Source organism: Argentina silus, assembly GCF_951799395.1.
Source record: "Argentina silus genome assembly, chromosome: 3".
Taxonomy (NCBI): domain Eukaryota; kingdom Metazoa; phylum Chordata; class Actinopteri; order Argentiniformes; family Argentinidae; genus Argentina; species Argentina silus.
The window spans coordinates 31,877,097-31,899,652 of NC_139657.1; the positions used below are offsets into that span (position 1 = coordinate 31,877,097).

The 22,556-nt window shown below is 41.1% G+C and overlaps 1 pseudogene across 1 annotated transcript in view; it reads right to left on the reverse strand.

Moving 5' to 3' along the window:
• LOC310802308 (cytochrome P450 3A27-like) overlaps nt 1-22,556 on the reverse strand; it is a 114,043-nt pseudogene that overhangs the window by 36,925 nt on the left and 54,562 nt on the right. The window contains exon 8 of the transcript in view: nt 18,985-19,204. The product of the transcript in view is annotated as a cytochrome P450 3A27-like (transcript). The remainder of the gene's footprint in view (nt 1-18,984; nt 19,205-22,556) is intronic.

Genomic DNA, 22,556 nt, shown 5'->3' on the forward strand with positions numbered 1-22,556 from the left:
GATGGAGCCAAAACAGTAGCTTAGCCAATAGATGCTAAATATGAAAACGAGATGGAGCCAAAACAGTAGCTTAGCCAATAAATGCTAAATATGAAAACAAGATGGAGCCAAAACAGTAGCTTCTAAGCTTGAACATTAAATGGATTCAACCACTAGTTACTCCATTTTAAGGAAGTAACGAGACAAAGAAAACTTTTCAGGGTGGGGCCGGCCTCCCACTTACTGAACAACCACAACAACAGTAGAGTCAACAACTACTAGAGACAACAACAACAACTCTCGCACAATTTCTATAACAGTTTACACCAATATGTTTACACCAATATGTTTACACCAATATGTCACTTTCTTTTACTTTCAAACACAATTACTCTCCAAACTCTCTCACCTCCCTCAGCTTCAATGCTTTACCTATTCACACAACCTGGCTATACGCTCTCTACTCATAACAAGATTCTAACACACAACAAAATTTACAGGACTTTAACCTGAGGGATTTTAACCCAAATAAAAGAAAACGATTTACAGGCCTTCCACCTGAGGGATTTTAACCCAAATAAAAGAAAACGATTTACAGGCCTTCCACCTGAGGGATTTTAACCCAAATAAAAGAAAACGATTTACAGGCCTTCCACCTGAGGGATTTTAACCCAAATAAAAGAAAACGATTTACAGGCCTTCCACCTGAGGGATTTTAACCCAAATCAAAGAAAACGATTTACAGGCCTTCCACCTGAGGGATTTTAACCCAAATAAAAGAAAACGATTTACAGGCCTTCCACCTGAGGGATTTTAACCCAAATAAAAGAAAACGATTTACAGGCCTTCCACCTGAGGGATTTTAACCCAAATAAAAGAAAACGATTTACAGGCCTTCCACCTGAGGGATTTTAACCCAAATAAAAGAAAACGATTTACAGGCCTTCCACCTGAGGGATTTTAACCCAAATAAAAGAAAACGATTTACAGGCCTTCCACCTGAGGGATTTTAACCCAAATAAAAGAAAACGATTTACAGGCCTTCCACCTGAGGGATTTTAACCCAAATAAAAGAAAACAATTTACAGGCCTTCCACCTGAGGGATTTTAACCCAAATAAAAGAAAACGATTTACAGGCCTTCCACCTGAGGGATTTTAACCCAAATAAAAGAAAACAATTTACAGGCCTTCCACCTGAGGGATTTTAACCCAAATAAAAGAAAACGATTTACAGGCCTTCCACCTGAGGGATTTTAACCCAAATAAAAGAAAACAATTTACAGGCCTTCCACCTGAGGGATTTTAACCCAAATAAAAGAAAACGATTTACAGGCCTTCCACCTGAGGGATTTTAACCCAAATAAAAGAAAACAATTTACAGGCCTTCCACCTGAGGGATTTTAACCCAAATAAAAGAAAACGATTTACAGGCCTTCCACCTGAGGGATTTTAACCCAAATAAAAGAAAACGATTTACAGGCCTTCCACCTGAGGGATTTTAACCCAAATAAAAGAAAACAATTTACAGGCCTTCCACCTGAGGGATTTTAACCCAAATAAAAGAAAACAATTTACAGGCCTTCCACCTGAGGGATTTTAACCCAAATAAAAGAAAACAATTTACAGGCCTTCCACCTGAGGGATTTTAACCCAAATAAAAGAAAACAATTTACAGGCCTTTCACCTGAGGGATTTTAACCCAAATAAAAGAAAACAATTTACCCAAATAAAAGAGAATTTTGACATATATTGCTTTGATTGTTAAATTTTCATCGTATACATAGATTTCTAAATTTGGTAGTTGGTTTACTCTTACCTCCTCCACACTCACAGTCTACAGTATTCAAAGTTAACTATGCAGAATTCGGTTTATAACAACAGGTTTCTGCTTACCTTTTTGTTTTTGGCCAGCCTCTGTGAGTGTTGAGGGGTTACAAGAAAACAACTCCGTCTGGCTTCCGTCTCCCGGACTTCGCCGTCGGTTCAATTCGGTCCAATTTCTTCTCTTCAAATCACGTCGGGACGTCACCAAATTTGTGAGAAAACGTGTTCTTTATTTGAAGGAGAAGACAAACTACTTCTTAATTTTAGCTATTTATTTATATGTCAAAATTCTAGACTTGTACAAGGACAGAGAATATAGTATACACTTTGTGACAAAAAGTGATGACGTCACATAAATTTAATCATCGAAAATAATACTTGAAAATTATAAGTCCCGCCCCCTTTGGGGGCGGACGCCCCTTTGGAGGTGTACGCCCCTTTGGGGGGCGGATGTGGTGTGCTGATGAGGGTGGCCCAATGAGACGCGTGTTTCCCGGGGATAAGGTGTATGTATATATATATGAGCATGGGTGAGATCTGTAGTAGTTGAGGCTATATGACAGTGTCTAAAATGGCGTCTACAAGTATGATGTGGGAATTGACGGATGGTAGTGTAGTGTATGTAGAGTTTGCATCTGGAGGTGCACACCCCTATGCGGACATATACGCTTTCGAAAAAGAATCAGAGAATCGTCTGAGAATCTATTCATCAAAATTCGATACATTGAAGGCTTACATCTTGGAATTCATCCGCTACATGCAATCTGTGCACGACACACAAAGTGTGCCCCTGGAGGGTATGAAAGCTTCTATAGAGATGGGCGTGGATCTTAGAGTACCGTGCCGTAACCCGCAGGAAGCTTTTCTTGTTGACTGTTCAAGATCTCACATATGGCTGTTGGTGCGATTCCAGACAGAGGCAGAGTCTTCTGAAAGACCAAAGACGGTGATGGAGAAAGAGCGCTACTGGCCTATTAAACTGGCGTTCAAAGTGGTAGACTTCTCAACCTTGAGAAATCTCCTGAAATCTATCACTGGGTTTTTCAAGCTGGAAAGTCAGAGACAGAGACTCCTCCAGCTGGCAAAAAGTCTGAACACGTGCTCAGGTAAACGGATCTCAGGCCCTTCCAGGCGTTTAACCCCTAGATCTCGGTCTGACTTAGAGTTATGCAGTCGTAATCTTTTTCCTGAAGACACGCTTGAAACAGATGGTGTTGAATCATAGTAAATCGGGCTAGACACCTCTACTATCCAGTCCTACTAGACACGCCTACTAGACACATGCCCCTTACCCCGCCCCCTCACCTACAATCTATATAAGAAGTTTGGAAAAACGAGTTTGTGCGACAATACTTATTACTTCAACATGGCTGATTTTTTCACAGTCAACGATTTGCCATCCTCAAGTGAAGACGAAGGCTACTCTACAGGTGGGGAATGTAAACCCTTAGAATCTCAAGATGAAGAGTCTAAGCTTCTCAGCTATCTTCCGAGCCTTTCTCAGGAATCTAGCGGCTACGCTGATTTGTATAAACCGGTTCTTGAAGACTACCGGAATGCCCAGACGGACGACCTCACAAGGTGGAAAGCCCTAGAGCCTCAGAGCGATTCCGAGGAGCCTATTACCCCGGTCACCTACTCACCCGTCTCACCCGACAGCGACGCGTCAAATACTCTGTTCGAGACTCTTGAATTCCCCGTCAGAAGATATAGGCCGTATACCGGCAGGCCTACATTCGACAAAGGACCCGGTCTATACACCCCCGGAGGTCAGGCTTCAGATTTTGCAGCCCCTGTGGCTGAAGATCATGCTGTCCTCAACGGCCATCAGACACCTCCGACTCGCCTAGCCTGCAAGTACCAGGGTCCGCTGGGTCTCAGAACGAACCCTCTGCGGAAGCTAGCATCACTGCCCAGGGGACACCTCAGAACACTCCCATGGTTGATCCGATGGTTGTAGAGGTTAAAGAAATTCTAGAGAACCGGCTTCAATCTCAGCGTCAGGATGTTGATGTTTTTCTGGACACGGTGAAGGCCGGCGTAGCCATGGTGTTAACAATGGTGATAGACGTTCAGATGAAAAACGAATGTTATGGGTGTAAAACCGGTCATCCAAGCCAACGACGACATTCTTGTCTGTACCCTCTAGAGAGTGATTACTTTTACCACAACTTTGAGGCGCTGATGACCGCCCTGTGGACGTGGAAATTTCTCCCGACTCTTATGGTTGCTCTGGAGACGGTTGGATTAGGGGGAATAGCAACCGGCCGTGTTCAAGGAGCAGCCGAGGCCTTTCTATACGGTCTGAAGTATGAAGAAAACATCCAGGGGAAACTTAAAGAAATCATTGATGCGTATGTGGGGGTTAACAGGGACCGGGATCATATGATAGATGAACTCGTATCCTACTGGAATAGTGTTGAAATAGTTCACACCCTCTTTTGAACAAGTCTAAACTGTTCAAAAATGGGGAATGCTTTCAGACTATTCTTTAACTTTTTAAATTCCGCTTCAGGTCATCCTGGGGTCAGCTCTCTTGTAAAACGGGCTATTGCTAATCGGGTTAATGATGAATCTTTATTTCAAACATGTAGCGATGTTGACATTGAACAAGTTGTCCGTTTTGAGAGGTCATTGGAAATTGTGAGAGATTGTGTGTCTTTTAACCGTTGGAAGGAATTGGTGTATATTGGTTCAAATGCCTCCGATGCGGAGAAATTTGAAAAAACATTAGATGGAATTATTAGAGAAGTGTCTATGCATAGCTTCAAATTTAGTCATTTCATGGTGTTGTATACCTATATAATTGATGTAGCAACATATCGCTTTAAGAATGGTCTAGCATTTGATGTTGATAGGGCCCTAAATGTCTTACACACTTCTGTGGGGATGTATTAAAAACTTGTATTAATCATTCAAATGTAATGACATGTAATCATTCAGATGTAATGACTTGTAATCAATAAATAATTATGCAAAATTGACATTGTACTCAGATCTCGCTTGATTGCTAGTCGTCATGACCTCGAAAAAGGCCGAGCGTGTAATGAAGAGAATATATTATGACCCGGCACACCCTGGATCTTTTGGAGGGGTAGAAAAACTTCAAAAAGCCGTCGAAGAGCAGACGGCTGAAAAAGTTAGCGGTGATCAAGTACGAGAGTGGCTGTCTGGTCAAGAGGCGTATACCTTACACAAAACGGCTAGAAAAACCTATGCTAGAAATCGTTTTTTTGCGCCACGTCCTATGTATCAATTTCAAGCGGATCTTTGCGATATGGGTGCACTGTCTGAAGACAATGATAATTTTAAATTTCTGCTTACAGTAATAGATGTATTTTCAAAAAAAGCTTATGCACGCTCTTTAAAAAACAAGACGGCCGTCGTAGTTGCGGAGGCCTTTGCAGCAGTCTTAGAAGAGAGCGGTATACCAGTTAAAATCCAAACGGATGCTGGAAAAGAATTTTTTAACCGTATCTTTGAAAAACTAATGAAGAAACATAATATTCAACACTTTGCAACGGGTAGTGATTTGAAGGCGTCAGTCGTGGAACGTTTTAACCGTACGCTGAAGACAAAGATGTGGAGGTTTTTCACAGCTAAGAACACCCGCAGATATATTGATGTGATTCGGGATTTGCTTGATAGCTATAATAATAGTTATCATAGCAGTATCAAAATGAAACCTGTTGAGGTAACATCCTCCAATAGCATGCAAGTCTTTGAGAATTTATACGGGACTTTACCTCTGAACAGTATGACCCCTGTGTTTAAATTCAAAGAGGGTGACATTGTGCGGGTTTCCAAATACAGGGGGATATTCGATAAAATGTACGAACAATCATTCACTGACGAATACTTTATCGTTAACGAATGTATCCCTAGACTCCCGCCCGTTTATAAATTAAGGGATATAAAAGGTGAAATTCTTACTGGCACGTTCTATGAAGCAGAACTGCAGAAGGTGAGAATCACCTCTGACACAGTCTTTCGGGTAGAAAGGATTTTAGACAAGAAAATTCAAAAGGGCCGGAAGATGGTTTTAGTCCACTGGCAAGGTTGGCCTAGTCAGTTTGACTCATGGCTCCCGGCTAAAGAGGTCATGGAGCTCGGGAGGAAGAAAAACAAGAAGCCAAACTAGAAGAAGCAAGGATGGAGGAGCGAGAATCTTTCTATGTGACTCTCCCTTCAAATGCATGTCACAGCGTTTACCCTAGCAATAACAGTTCAAATTATACGATAACGCTGTCTCACCCTATAGAGTTACATGGACCTTATGAGGTGGCGTTAGCCGAGATAATGTACTGTCATACCTGGAATAATATTTTAAGTTTAGAAGATACCTATGACCTGAAAGACCATTCGAGACCGCGGGACCCTCCATTCTACCAGAAAATCCCTACAGGCTATTATGACAGTGTCGATGCGATAGTGAAGGAGATAAATGCCGTATTTAAGAAACAAAAAACAGATCTACTTTTATATTACAGTTCTATACATAAAAGAATTTCTATATTAGGACCTGACAAATATTCTCTCAGGTTCAAGGCTCCACTAGCCTACATGCTAGGGTTTGAACCCGACGCTTGGACACGGTCGGGTGGAAAACCGTTGAGTAAATATCCCAGCGATATTAATGCGGGGCAGTATAATGTTTTCGTCTATACGAATATCGTGGAAGCACAGCATATTGGTGACTATACGGTTCCTCTTCTAAGAATCGTTAAAAAAGAAGGATCTTACGGGGATGTAATCACTCTCTCCTACAGCAGGCTACACTACGTTACTGTTAATAAACAGCGCATTCAGGATATACAGATTGAGCTAAAAACGGATTTAAACAAGCCGATTCGATTCACATACGGGAAGACAATTTGCAAGCTGCACTTTAAACCCAAGTCTCTCATCTGAATCTATAGAACAAAGCAAAAACAGCAGCAAAAATAAAATAAAAAAATGGATTCACAAAGATTTGTGAATTATTACGTAAACCAAACAGGGCGCGGCAGTCTAAGTGGGTTTGTAGGTACTCCTGTGCAATATGGTCGAGGGTTAGGGTCTATCTTAAGTAGGGCGTTCAGATTTGTCCTACCGTTTCTTAAGCGCGGCGCATATATAGTTAAACCGCATTTGAAAACAGCAGCGAAGGGGATAGCATCTGACGTTGTGGGGGCCGTAACCCGTCATATCGCCGATCGCGCCAGCAGGTCTCAGGAAGGATCTGGAATAGGACGCCTTGCCAGAGGAAGAAGAAGAAAAAGATCTGTGGCATTGTTAGAGCATCGCACCTCTAAGAAACGCATATCAAAAAAACCCAGAAAGTCTAAAAAACAAACTGACGGAAATATATTCTAAAAATAATAAGAATAAGAATAAGAAGAATGTCTCTTGTACATCATCTCTCAGCAGAGTGCACCAAATCGGAACTTGACCTTTTTGCACCGCCCATGACCCAATTGTCTATAGAACAAAGCGGTTACGTGGAGATCCATCCTCTAAACTCTATTGTGGATCAAGAGGTTCTGGATTTTCAGATATCAGGAAGTGGAAGTGCATATCTAGATCTAAACTCAACATTGCTATATCTACGACTCAAGATTACCAAGGCTGATGGAACAGATCTGGGGGGCGGTGATAATTGTGGAATAATACAATACCCCTTAAATACTATATTCTCCCAGGTAGATGTTAGTCTAAATGATGTTCTCATTAGCTCATCGTCCGCTACACATCCTTACAGATCTATTATTGAAACTCTGCTCAACTTTTCAAAAGAAACCTTGGAGAGTCAGTTTTCCGCGGGTCTATGGTACAAAGATGAAGGTGTAGATTTGGACTCTGTATCTATTGCCGCTGATGGTCCTAACACAGGACTTGTTAAGCGCGCGAGCTTCTGTCGAGATTCACGCGCATTCGAAGTAATGGGACCTCTACACAGTGACATATTTTTCTCCGAAAGACTCTTGTTAAACAATGTCGATGTTCGTTTGAAACTGGTGAAAGCCAAAAGTGCTTTTACACTGGTGTCAGCTGCTGACCAGGAGTATGCATTAAAAATCCTATCTGCAAGTATTTTTGCGAAAAAAGTACAGGTTTCACCCGATGTCATGTTAGGACATTCGGCTGCTCTGATGAAATCCAATGCGTTATACCCTATAAGCCGGGTAGTCGTTAAGAATTATACAATCCCTAGAGGCTCCCGGGTGTGCGCGCAAGACAATTTATATTTAGGGAGGCTCCCTAAATATATAGTAGCGGGATTAGTTGATCATCGAGCTTTCGTAGGGGCAAGAGATAAGAACCCTTTCAAATTCCATCACTCGGATCTTGAATATCTCAGTCTCAGTGTAAATTCACGCTATATTCCCGCAAAACCCTACCAACCCCACTTTGACACCCATCAGAGTGTTCGAGAATTTTACAACTTATATGTGGGTACAAACCGACATATCAGAGACTCTCCGCTCTGCATCAACCGTGACAACTTTGAAAATGGATACTCGCTGTTCCTGTTCAATTTGTCAAGGGATGATGAATTAGACAGCGAGGCTCTCTCACCCTCGGTGCATGGCACATGTCGTCTGGATTTAAGATTCAGAATAGCCCTCCCTCAGACAATGACCCTGATAGTGTACGCCTGCTACGACAGTGTTATAGAGATAAACTCAAAGCGTCAAGTCCTGATTGACTATTAAAAAAAAAAAAAGAAAAAAAAAGTGGAAACCTTTAAACCTGATAAAAGGATGGATAACCATCAGCTGGAGTCTATATTAAAGCCAATTTTAGGTGATGCTTTTGCCGGTGTTTGGCCTAGTGATTTACTACCCTCCAAGATAGCTAGACGCCCCAGCTATCTAGTCGTTAACACGCACGATCAGAACCGAGAAGGCGAACATTGGGTGGGTATGATTATCGAAGCTGAACCTGACAAGGCAACATTTTTTGATTCATATGCAAATCCTCCAGATCACAGATTCTACCCTGAAGCGTTTATGCGTTTTCTATCAAGGAATGCTCAAGAAATACTCTATAACAAACAGAAGGTTCAAGATGATTATTCAACGACTTGTGGAGCCCATGTAGTATTCTACCTATGTCATCGATTTAAAGGACTCTCCTTTCAAGAAACAATGCGATTGTATTCAGATCATTTAAAAAAGAATGATGTTATGGTCAGCAAGTTTGTCAAGAAATATGCTAAATGTATTTCACGGATGAAGACTGTTAAAATGTATAATCAGAATGCCTGCTCTTTAAAACTGTTTAATGAGTGTTATAATTGTCATGAATGAATACTCTTTTCGAACATATATTAATTTCAATAAATCATTTTATTGATTAAAACATCATACAGTCTGTTTGAATTCATTTTTTTCGATTGAAATCTAACCATCTAGAATGGATGGGTGTAGAGAGTTGCCATTCGGTGGGCGTTGACCATTCAGAGTCTGCAGGTGTAGCCATCTGTAACATGTCCATTGTTTTTTTTTTAGAAGGGGTCATGGCGTAAGACAAGTCTAATAATAATGATGTTGACAATGGAGATTTTTTTTTTTTTTCTCCACGGTTTCTCTTGCTATGACGTATCTGAGGAATTGATTCACTCGCGGTTTTGGAGGGTTTAAGGCGTAATTGCTGGCGAGCGTGTGTGTTCGTAACCGTTGTGATTGGAATATTTAATTCGGAAATTGTATTTAAAAAAACATCCCAGCCTCGCGGTAGAGTTCCGGAATGGAACCGACGGTTTGACAACGTCTTCATCAAATCGAAAATATGAGATCCTTTAATAGGGCTATCCTGGACAATTATCTCGCCTGAACGATTCCAACTTAGAAGGTTTGATTGACGAAGCTTCTGCAGAATGTAGGCGGCGTTTTTTCGATTGCGAGAACCTATATTCTCCAAAATCTCCTCCTCCAGGGTGTCTGAAGCTTCTTCCTCCTCCCCCACTCTTATGTAGCCCTCATCGGCTTCACCTGATTTCTCAGAGGGTTTGTCAGGTAGTTTAAAAACGATTTCGCGATCTTGAGTCGCCCCCTTGCGGTGCAAGGTTAGATATTTATCGAGTAAATCATTGAACTGCTTGGCTTTAGTATGCGAGTCAACACTTGTCTGTTTCAGAACTCGTTCCATATTGTTTTGCAAGACATGTTGGGCTCGCTCGCCAATGCTCTGTGAACTCTTTTGGGTTAAATTATCCAGCTGTTGTGGAGAAATCATGTACATTTTATTAAACGCAGACATGCCCAGAATGTCTCTGACTATCTCTGCCGAGAGAACAGACTAGTTATAAAGGGTAGGGCTGTCGCTAATAAGGGCAATAGGAAGCCCCCCGATTGCGTCAGCACTTTCCGCTTGTGTTTAAATCCGGTTTTACGCTGGGCAAAAAGCTTGATAAATTTTTTCTGTTTTTTTAATTTAGTGAACTGTCCAGGGGTGAGAGGTATGTTTCCCTTCAATATGTTTAAAGCAATCTCACACAGGGCTAGTATGAGATCTTCCGACCCCCTACATAGAAAACTTCTTCTCTCCGAGGGTTTTAGAGCGAGCAAAGCTTTTAAAATGGGAAGGTTTCTTTTCATCCGTTGAGACATGGTTTATTTATTTAAAAAGTCTCTTGTCACTTTTTAGTTTGATAGACCACCGGCCACTCTCCAGGGAGTATTCCACTCCTCAGTCTTAGGGGTTCTGGACAATTAGGACGCAGGTCAACGATTAAATATGTATACGGTTCCCTTGTAGCATCTTCATAACTTTCTAAAAAGAATTTTTTCAGGCCGGGATACATTTGTTGAGCTAAAACCCGGATCTGCATTTTATCACGTGGTGATTTAAACAGCACCATGTAATTAGTGTTTAAACTAATCGTGCGCGAATGTTTCCCTTGATTAAACAAATTCTGAAGCAGATAAAATACGCTCAATTTTTTATGATGGCGATATTCTGTGAACGCTTTCATTAATTCTTCATGATTGCCCCCCACATCCATGGAGTCATCTACCACTAAAAGATTGTGTTGGTTCCGTGGGAATAGATTTTCATCATTAAAGTTTGCGGGAATACCTTCTACAAATTCGATATTGACATTTTGACTGAGCTCGTCATACATTGGCTGATATGAAGAGTATGCCCAGATTATACGAGCCGGCACTTTTGAAAATGTACTCTCCATGTTTTCAAGTAATTGTTTTACAAAAAAAGTTTTACCTGAGCCACTAGGCCCCACTATTAGCATGCTACATGGCATTTGGAATGCCAGATCGACAGTCACATCCATTCTTACAACTGTACTAAAACAGACTAACCGCATGGTTAACGATGAACCCTGATTATATCCAGCCCAGAATATGTAAAAAACGACGAGGTGGGGTGACGTATGAATAAGAATTTAATGAGATATACATTTTTCAAATACAATAAAACAGCATTAGGATACTTCGTAGAACACATTGTAGAATACATTGTAGAATACATTTTTCAAACACGATAAAACAACATTAGGATACTTCGTAGAATACATTGCAGAATACATTGCAGAATACATTTTTCAAACACGATAAAACAACATTAGGATACTTCGTAGAATACATTGCAGAATACATTGCAGAATACATTTTTCAAACACAATAAAACCCTCATTAGGACACTTTGTAGAATACAATGCAGAATACATTTTTCAAACACAATAAAACACCATTAGGACACTTTGTAGAATACACTGTAGAATACATTTTTTCAAACACTATAAAACATCATTAGGATACATTGTGAACACAGGCTATTGTGAACCCAGGTAATAACAGATGATAACCGGTAATAACAACTCAGTAACCAAACGGCAATGTTCTACCCGAAGGGAGAAGGCGTCTCTTATCAAAAACAACAGAAAAGTTGATAACTTGATGTTTATTAGCGAGCGAAAAAGCTTTGATATCACGTTTAATTCTATTGTAACGGGCAGGGATCTCGCGTCGCGTGTTAGGATCTATAATATAGTCTTCTACCAGAGCAGTCAAATTATTAAAGTTAAGTTTTTTACAATTTTCATAATTCTGGATAAAACCTTTGACTTTCAAACACACCTTTCCTTGCAGGGTGAGAAAGCCGTAGGATTTCGGACCCGCTGCGGTCCACTCACAAATATAATCATCAGCCGCTAATTCCGATGTCAAATCACCTAGATAATTGCCTGTCGGAGGGGTGTAAAGATCTTCAGGGCTGGAGAGGTAAACAATTGAGTCGGTGTCATAGTATAGTACTCGCTCTTGCAATAAATGTAACTGTTTGTATAATACACCTCTTGCATATGCTGTCGTAAACGCCGCTAAAAAAATATTTGAGTCACCGGGTGGTAAGACACACTTGGAATTATGACGCCATTGAATGATTGCAATATCATTATTTATGAAATGGAACTGACTTATATCATACTTACTGCTAAAGAGGTACTGAAAAAACTCTTTGGGTTCTTTCACGATACTGGTTGTAAGTTGATTAGATCTTTGAGCCATTTTTCCCCAGAGGGAATTAAGTAAAAGTTTTGCGATCTGACGCTTTGCAGCGTTGTACACAATTTTATGCGGGTCAAGTTGGATACCTTGATTCTCTCTATAATCGTTTATATAAGCCTGTTTACTAACCTCGTCTGTGGCATCCTCAGGATACCCCGAGGCCTCCTGCTTCTGCTTAAGGAATGTATGGATGTAATCTTTAAACAATTTATCGGATCTCTGTTCAAAATGCCAGACCTCATAAATTTCAGCTATAATGTAACCTCTTTTTTGAGCTTCTAATAACTCAATGCTAACCCATACGCCTTGAAGCGATCTCTCATCCAGAGAATGCAAACAATTCGAATTCTGGTTATTTTCAATCCCACATGTTCGACAGAGTGTAAAAAGCAATTTACCTTCGTCATTTTTCATAGGTAGCACAGGGAAAAACAAACCCCTCGGGGGGTGAACTTTAGCATGTATAAAGCCAAAGTAATTTTCAACCGGTTTAAAATCTTTCCTGATTATAACCGGGTGACCAATTGGATAATCAAACTCTGCATTACAATACGGGTATAAGCTGGTAAAATCGACATATTGGATGGTCTGCCCTTGTTCAATTTTGCGTCTTAAGACAATAGCCTCAGTCCTGCCTCCAAATAGCGCGGCCCTAGGATTTAAAGGGCTAGGCTCCCGGTATCTCTCTAGGAATAATTTAACAGAAGGTTGCTGTTGTTTCATCGAATTCCATGTATGTTCCCATATAACCTCTGTTTTCAGCTTAAACTCTGTTTCTAACCGAGTTAGCCTTTTCAGAGTGTTAGAGTACATCACGCCAAACTCTATTCCTGTAAGCGGCAATATGTCGTGAGGGTTATAACAAGTTGGACAACCATGAAAATAACAGCCATAGAATTCTAATGCTGTTTTCACACCTTTTATGACTGCATACCCATCGACATGAAGAGGGCCGAAACAACGTTCACCCTGAGGTGTTAATGCGTGTTCAATGTCTATGCAGCGTGAAAACGCTAGATACTCAAGCCACTGTATCGAAGCATGGGAATAGGCCTTGAATTGTCGTCTGTAGTTGTTAGCATCTGGTAATGCGATTGTGTTTTTGATTAAGAAATTGGTTTGAAAAACAGCTAAAGCTGCTGACGCAATTGTCACGCTCGCAAAAGGATCGCATTGAGTTGTCTTTATAAATTCATTGCGGAAATTGCTGGCACCTTCGGCTAAAATCTCCACATCATTCTGACAATAAGCCTTTAACTCGGTTAAAAAGTCAAATTCCTGATCTTTTACTGTGTTATACCACTTAAAGAAACTGTTTCTCTGTTCTATCGACATTTCATCACATCCGTACATTTCTGCTTCTGGATATCGCCCCTTGTACTTATTTAACATTTTTGAATAATCTGTCATTTTATGAGGGAAATATCCCTTTTTCGATTCAGTTTTACATCCTAGCGCTTTTGGAAACTGTCTTAAGGGGATGGGGATGAAGGAATATGTGTCAATGAATTTGAGCCGGAATTGTTTATCAATAATGAGTATGATTTTACTCCCTTGGGCTATGACGAACGGTGTTATCCCCTGTTTTACATATGCCTCTAAAATTAGATAACTGTCATAACCTTTGCTATAATGGGCTAAGAACACCGTGCCTTTGAATTGGTTTTGCCGGTAATGCAATAAAAACTCTAGAGCACAATTAGGACCCTGGGCACACCATCGAACCCCTTGCAGGGATTGTGTAGCCACATAGACAGGGATATGTGTTCCAGTTGTCTGGCTTGATTCAAAATCATAAAATACCAGCTTCTGATTAATCCTCTCCTCTGCTACACGAGGTTTAGATTGCATGTAACATTGATGAATATCCACGCACTCTGACACTTCTTCAGAAGTCTGAACAGCTGACAAAGATGGGGGTTTAACGGGCTGAAGGAATTGTTTACAGATGTGACAAACTTTAATTGAACAGACATGGGGTTTAGAGTCTATGAGGTTTATACGGTATGTAAATCCACATTTAAGACATTTCTTATTTATTTGACAATTGCTAGCCATCTTTTTAGCTTTTGGATGCCATCTGCACACCTTATGCAGCCTATAACACACACTATTTGAACAGTTACGATTGCAATCATTACAATGGACTTTTTGAAATGCAGCTTGTTGTTTACAGTCTGAAAGACAGACGTTGCAAGCTTTTTCGCAATAGTGTCCTCCTTCTCGACTATACCCCGTGTAACAATGAATACAGAAAAATGCACAGCCAAGGAATCCTTTAACATTTTTTATCCCGTAAAAATGATTGTCATGCAAAAGCATGTAACGGATTGTCTCTGACTCTGTTTCAGTATGGAACGTAATCAGATTAACTCTATCTGAGGCTCTGTAAAAAATAACGATTTTACAGTTTAACAGCTGTTCAAATTTGATCACATCTTCAAATGTGGTCCTATCATTAGCCCCGAGCCCGGCTTCGACATGAATATTGTAACCCTCCCTCCCTGCCTCTTCAACGGTTAAACCGGGATTTGCAAGTAGAGCTAGGTTTATTCCGAAGCATGCATGGTTCAGATTTGGAATTACAAATAAATGTTTGCTTTTTTTTTTTAGGATCTCCGTGATAAATAATGTATTAATTTTCCGCCTACCTGAACCGCCCGGAGGCCTGACAATGTTCACGGAAAGATGCATTCCTGAACCACTGAAAATAGCCATGTTAGACTGAACAAGCCGGTCAAGAATTTGGTTGAAATCTGTTAGCCTACCTTCACCGTAACGCACAGTCATTGAGACGTCATCTTGTAAGCTATCAGCTCGTAAATTGAGCTGGATAATATCGCGAGGGTTTACCCCAACTCTTTCGATTATCGCAGACATTCGGTTCTGAAAACCATTTACTACAGCGTGGTAAAACTCTCCAAAATTAGGGTTGGTAAGTGCCCTATCGGGCATTGGGAAATTTAAAAATGATCTCACCTCAACATTATTGAAGCTCTCTCTGTTTATTACCTGCATGCCATCAGGCGTGTCAATAGAGCCTCGGTCAATTTCCATACGCTCCGCAAAATCCTCCCCGTTACCTCCATTACAGGACGGTACAGACACTCCGGCTTCACCCTCCTCTGGTAATTGCTGGTTGTTATTACCCATTACATTATCATTAATTTCTCCATCTCCAACACCTCCACCGCTCCCGTGTTGAGTTTCAACATCGTTGAGGGCTTGACAACATACATTATCAGCGGGACTCCAGGGGGTCTCATAGTCAGTTATCTGGGAAAGGGGTATTGGAGTCCAGGGGGACTCACAGTCAGTTATCTGGGAAAGGGGTATTGGAGTCCAGGGGGACTCACAGTCAGTTATCTGGGAAAGGGGTATTGGAGTCCAGGGGGACTCATAGTCAGTTATCTGGGAAAGGGGTATAGGACTCCAATCCATGTCCATATCACGACTGGGATCCATAACATCCTCTGTCGAATCAGACCCATCCTCCACACAGGTAGACGACGGAAGCGTGTCAGATAAAGGATATCTATAAGCGGCGAGTATATCATCTAACGCCTCCTCGGTCGGGAGGAAGTAGTGCTCCTGAGGCCTGTTTACAGGGACATCGGGAAGCATCTGATGTAATGGACGGTCTACAGGTTCAAACTCTCTAACAACACTAGACGTATTAAGATCATTGACCATTTGCCTGAGGTCATGTGGAATATCAGGATGATTATTTTTTTTTTTTTAATATTATTAATTTGAATGAAACTGTGACTTTTTAAACAGTAAACAGACGTCTTGCGATACGTTTCAATACGCCTGTACGCTTTCGTATATGTCTAAGCCTACTACGGCGATCAACAGGTTGTGCTATATTTCTGGATCTCACACGTAACAACCGGGCCGTATGCAATCTCATTTCAATACTGATCAAACTCTGTTCAAAATCTAGACTATTCACAGAATCGGTCTCTGAATCCTCATCTTCATCAGACACTTCTGCTAGAGCCAGACCTTCATTAAGACCTTCATAATAAGCTGAGAGAACCGCATCAGGGCGACCATCATCGTCATGCGCATCTTGACTGGGGACGGGAGACAGTTGAACATCATCATCATTATTATAAAAACCTTGGCGATTCTCCTCAAGATGGTTCAGTCCAGGCAGCTGCGCATCCTCGCTGTGGAGAGAAGCTTGTGGTGACGTCGGCAAATACGCCTCACTGTCGCTCTCAGCCGATAGGAACTGCCTGAATGTATCAAGGGGTCCAGAATCTTCAACGTTGTAACCCTCGGCTTCCATTGTAAAAAGAAGAGAAGCAGGTTACAGATTGTTTTTATTTAATTATGTATTTAATAATTTGTTGATTTATTTATTTATTTATTTATTTAACATACCTACAGCATCCCTCCAGGGACGATATGGAGAAACACGTGCTATTTGACGTTCACGATGAGGTGACGATTGAAGACTTGTAGAGTCAATTGTTTGATCTGGAAAGATTAAAGATTACCTCTCTTACAGAAACCCTCCCTTACACCCTCTGGATGGGAAACCCCATAGGAAAAACTTACGTACATCTTCCATGGCTGAGAGAGTGAGAGATTGGTCAGATTCAGCAGTCCCAAGTCTTCGGCCCTTTGTGACCAGCTCTCAGGGTCTCATATATATATACATCTTTTTGTCAGGGAAACACATGCTCTTATCAGAGGCAAACTTTAGCAGGACCTCGGTCGGTCGGTCTTCAGACAGTTCAGGGCCCTGTGATTCCCCCCTAATCCAACCAATCCATTCTCACGGTTCTACATCCTACGGGGGTGACCCCCTCCTCATAAAAATGTCAAGATGCTACAACTAATTTTACAAACAACAGAACACCTTAGCCTCACACCCATGTCTCATGGATCATTAAACACCCTTCCATTTCCCCCATCCTCCTTGTAGACGCCATTTTAGACAATGTCATACATCCACAACTACTTACTACTACAGTTCCCACCCATGGGTCATATATATACACCTTTTTTGCCCGGGAAACACGTGATCTTATCAACGTCACGTCCGAGGCACGGGTCAGACCCACGTTTGAAACTAAACATTTTTAAAAATTGAACCTTTTTTTTTTTAAGCCCCCCTTTTATTAACCCTAACCCTTCATTATTGAACACAATACTAGCACTAGAGTAGCAGCCTAACCATTTTTTAATTGCTCATTTTAACCCCCCAGTATTGAAGTTTTATTTTAAGCCTCACATGCAATTTTGACATAGAGGCCTGTATGCATCATAAAGTCATCACCACCCATCCCACAGTCCTTATCAGTGACAAACTTTAGCTGAACCCCCTATGGTTCTTCAGACAGTTCAGGGCCCCCATGGGGGCCCCCTCCCCTCCCCTCCCCCCTATTCCATCCAATCCATTCTCACGGTTCTATAGCGCCCGAGGGTGACCATATCCTCATAAAAATGTCATGTTCCGACAAACCCCAGAACACCTTAGACTCTCACCCACGTCTCATAGGGCAATAAACACCCTTCCCAACACCCCTTATCAGTGACAAACTTTAGCTGACCCCCCTATGGTTCTTCAGGCAGTTCAGGGTCCCCCATGGGGGCCCCCTCCACATCCCCTACCCTCCCCTCCCCTCCCCTCCCCCCTAACCCATACATTCCATTCTCACGGATCTACATCCTATGGGGGTGACCACAGCCTCATAAAAATGTCAAGTTCCGACAAACACCAAAACACCTTTAGCCTCTCCCCCCAGGTCTCATTGGACCAGCATCAACAGCACACCACATCCGCCCCCAAAGGGGGCGGGACTTATAATTTTCAAGTATTATTTTCGATGATTAAATTTATGTGACGTCATCACTTTTTGTCACAAAGTGTATACTATATTCTCTAAGGACCACTTTTGGCGAAGAAAATCACAGTCAGCAAGCTGTTAATCTGTAACCAACCTTCCAAAAATGGATACATTCAAAATGTCAAACCAAGCATTTTACAGTAAACAGAATGATTATGATTGGCTATTTGGTTGGGGAGGAGCCGCGGTTTAGACTTGGCTCTCCTCTCGTTGGTGTTTTAGGCTGGTCCCAGCCCCTGACACACGATCCGTTCCAGGTAGAGATATCGCCGGTCCGTTCCCTCTGGGGAACGAGTTGACCTGCTGAAGAAAACATACACCTACTCTGATTTGTCCTAGCCTAGTATTTTTCCATTACATCATTCTTATGTTATGTGTGTGTTGGAGCATCTATCTTGATGACCTGACCCTTACCTCTTCATGTATTAATCCAAGTACCATGGAACTAATGCTTGATTCATCTCATTTAATGCTTGATTCATCTCAACAGGCCATCACATTAGTAAATTTCAGATGATTAAAAAACATATAAATTCAATTGATTTGCATATGGAATGTCAAATACAATTAGTAATTTTAATCACCCTAAATAAAGAACTGAATAGCTTTATTTACTCGTCTGCTATTGAGCATTATGATGCAACTGTTTTTATAAAAATAATTTCTAACATTATACATGGTTGAAGAAACCTGTTTGTGTTTGGTCGTCGCATTTAGGTTTGTTTTATGGTTGTTTGTGGAACACTGCTCTTATCGTTGCTGTTGTGATTGATATTGTGGTTGTGGTTAAGATGTGGCCCATTACCTCTCTGGTTTGAACTCCTCTGGGTCTTCCCACACATCGGGGTCACGGTGCAAGGTCCAGATGGGTATCATGACAACCATACCCTTGGGGATGGTGATGCCGCTGATCTCAACAGATTTCTTGGCGACTCTTTCAAGTCGATGGGGTACAACCTGAGAGACTCGTTGATCACGCTGTCTAGATAGTCCATCTGCATCAGAGCCTCGTACTGGATAGGAGCCTGCACAGGGATATTACACTCACATGAGCACTAGTGATTGGTCGTTCACGTAGCCGTAGCCCAGAACTAACTCTTTTTCGTCGCAAATCTGAAGAGCTGTTAGTTTTTTGTGTTCTTTTTTTGGGAAATGAACACAGTACTGTACTTATTCTAATCGGCATAGCCTAATTTCATGAAATCAATGATAGATGTACACAAGGATCAATCAGAAGTCAAATTGCCACTAAACTGGGCTGCTTTTAGTTGATTGACTGCTTGGAATACTGAATGTGCTACAGTCTATTATTTCCTATCACAGTCGACAGACTACAAGAAAACTGTCAGGTGGTTCAAATGTGAATAACTTGGTATCCATTCCATTAACTGTGGCCGGGCAGCACCGAACAGCCCAGAGAACATTACCATGGTGCTTTTGAATATTAGGTCCCTATCTGGCAAAACCTTTATTGATCTTATCTCAGAGCGAAAGCTGCACTGTAATGTTTTTATCTGAAACCTGGCTAAACATGAATGCATGTCAGTCTATTAGAAGTGGGGAAAAAATATATTTTCACTCTATTATTTATCTAGCCATGTCGCTGAGCAGATGAGAATTTCATGATGAATATGAATATGAATAGTACACCATCAACAGCTTCCTCCTGTGATAATGATTTAGTAACCAGCTTCAACACCAAACAAAGGGCAACTATCGACTCTGTAGCACCAGTCAAACTGAAAAAGGCTGTGGCCAAATTTAAAAGAATTTGCAGAAAGTCTGAGCGGACAAAAACTGCAGGTCCACCTTGATATTCTTCGAGAGCATCTTTCTGCTTTTAATAAGGCAATAAAAAAACGCCAAGACGGGATCATTTCTCAAAATTGATAATGAATCATAACAACTCAAACAGTGCTCTTTTCAACGATTGACAGCCTTATAAATCCCGCCCACAAGACACCTGGTGATCTGCTCACCACCTACAAATGTGAGGAATTTGCAACATACTTCTGAGATAAGAGAACCAATATTAGGTGAGGAGGATCACTCAGGCAAGACCTGAAGATGTGTTTGATGACTTGTTACCCCACCTTCCACCACATGGAAGCACTATGAACTCTTTTGCAGTGGTCATACAGAAATGCTCAGCAAAGTGGGGGTCTGTTCATCTGCACCTAAAACTACCATGGTGAAACCCCTCCTGAAGAAAAGTAACTTAGACTCTTCAGTCCTTAGTGATTTTAGGCCAATCTCCAACCTTCCCTTTTTAAGCAAAAAAATAATAATTCTTGAAAAAAAGGTGTTCAAACTGTTAAATAATCTCCTTATTCCCAACTGTACCTTTGACATGTTCCAATCTGGCTTTTGTGCCGATCATAGCACTGAGATAGCACTATGTTGTTAAGTTATTAACTAGGTTCTTAATGACCTTAGAATTAATTAATTAATGCTGATGCCAAAATGCTCTTTGTCCTTGTCCTGCTGGACCTGAGTGCAGCTTTTGATACTGTGGACCATGATATCCTTATTGATAGACTTGAGAAGTGGGTTGGCCTCTCTGGTCCAGTTCTTAACTGGTGTAGGACCAACCTAACTGGCCATTTTGTTTCCCATTGGTGACCACACCTGTGGGGTTCCTCAAAGTTGAATTTTAGGGCTTGTACTCCTCGTCAGTGTCATCAGGAAGCACAATATTAATTACTGCAGTTACGAAGATGACACCCAGCTGTACATTTCTGTATCACCCAACAATTTCAGTTTGATTGATTTCCTGGTGAAATATGGATGTCACAGAACTTCATACAGCTCAACCAAGATAAGACAGAGGAACTAGTCATTCGAGCAGAAGCCGAAAGAGAGAAACTGTCTGCACACTTAAAGACACTACCTACAGTAACACTAAGCACCAGGCAAAAAAACAAGGTGTCACCATTGACTCAGATCTTAATTTTGAAACCCATATCAAGAATGTGACTAAAACATATTTGTATCACTTAAAGAAGAGTAAGTAAGTTTGTCGGAAATCTGCCATCGTGGAGAAATTCTGTCTGAAGTTGTCCAAACAACAACATCCTCCCTAATAATAATATATCCCCCCGAAATGAACTTGCAGTGTTGGACATTAGCTGTTGTGTTTCTGCATGCGCACACGATTGGGAGAGGCAGCCACCAGAGAAAGGTCAGTCTACTCCCCTAGAACACCCCTGGCACTAACAACATGTTTATATGCAAACCGAATGTCAGGTAGGACACTGCATTTTAAAAAGCGTGTTTTCCGAAACAAAACAGCGTTCGTAAATGAAATATTTATTCATAAGGGATTTATTATAAGGGATCTTGTTCCCTGATCGCTACCGATTAAAGATAGTCATTACAACCGTTAGGAAGCTTTTAAAAAGGTTGAATATTACATGGACCTTTACAGAACACAGCTGTAAAGGTGCAACCTTTCCTCTCCCAGGCTGACACTGAGAGACGAATGCATGCTTGTATTACTAGCAACCTTGATTACTGTAACACTCTCCTGTCTGGTCGACCAAAGAAAGCTATTGGCAAATGATACAGAATGCAGCAGCACGAGTCAGATGGAGAGCACATATCACACAAGTCTCTGCACTGATTACCTGTTAGTTTTATAATTTATTTTAAGATAATTGTATTAGTTTAGAAATCACTCTATGGTCACGCACACTACTGCATTTCAGACATGCTTTTAAGGTACAGTCATGAGAAAAAGTTAGGACACCCCCCAAAATATTAAGTTATTCTCTTAAAAATATGGACATATCAATATGTTATCTTCTTTCTAACAATGTCTATAGATAAAGGGGATGTAATTGAACAAAAAACTATGAAAATGTAACTTTGTAATCATTTATTTAACGAAAAATTAACAATAATGCCAATTCCTACTGAGGAAAAAGTTAGGACACCCTATGCCCTAATAGCTAGTATTGCCCCCCTTGGCTGAAATAACCTCAATTAGACGTTTCTTATAACTGTCTACAGGTCTCTGACATCAATTGGGAGAAAGTTTTTCCCACTCCTCCTTGCAGAATTCTTTCAGCTGTGTGATGTTCGAGGGGTGTCTTGCATGCACAGCCAGTTTCAAATCAATCCACAGCATCTCAATAAGATTAAGATCCGGGCTTTGACTTGACCATTCCAGAACTCTCAATTTATTTTTCTTGAGCCATTCCTTGGTAGATTTACTGAAATGTTTTGGGTCATTGTCATGTTGCATGGTCCACATCTGCTTCAGCTTCAACTTTCGAACAGATGGTCTCACATTTTCCTCAAGCACCCTCTGATACAATACAAAATTCATAGTGGATTCTATGATGGTGAGCTGACCAGGCCCTGCTGCAGAAAAGC